Source organism: Palaemon carinicauda, chromosome 31 (genome assembly GCF_036898095.1).
Source record: "Palaemon carinicauda isolate YSFRI2023 chromosome 31, ASM3689809v2, whole genome shotgun sequence".
In the NCBI taxonomy this organism is placed as follows: domain Eukaryota; kingdom Metazoa; phylum Arthropoda; class Malacostraca; order Decapoda; family Palaemonidae; genus Palaemon; species Palaemon carinicauda.
This window is the reverse complement of record NC_090755.1, coordinates 40,576,373-40,576,645: the sequence shown is the minus strand read 5'-3', so window position 1 is coordinate 40,576,645 and position 273 is coordinate 40,576,373.

The window sequence follows — 273 nt, the reverse complement described above, 5'->3', positions numbered from 1 at the left end:
TTATGTACATGCCAAGATACTTGTAACAGTTTACCTTTTCCAACATCTTTCCATTGATTACAAAAATACTTCCATTAATCATACGCGACTGTATTTTGCTATTATCTTTATTAATCACCAAACCCATATGCATGCATACATTTCCCAACTCTTCCAAAGCCCATTGCGATACTGTTTCATTGACACATTGTATTAAAATATCATCAGCATAAACAATAACCTCTGTACCTCTTGGAAAACTATGTCTCGCTATTCTATCCATTAATACATTAA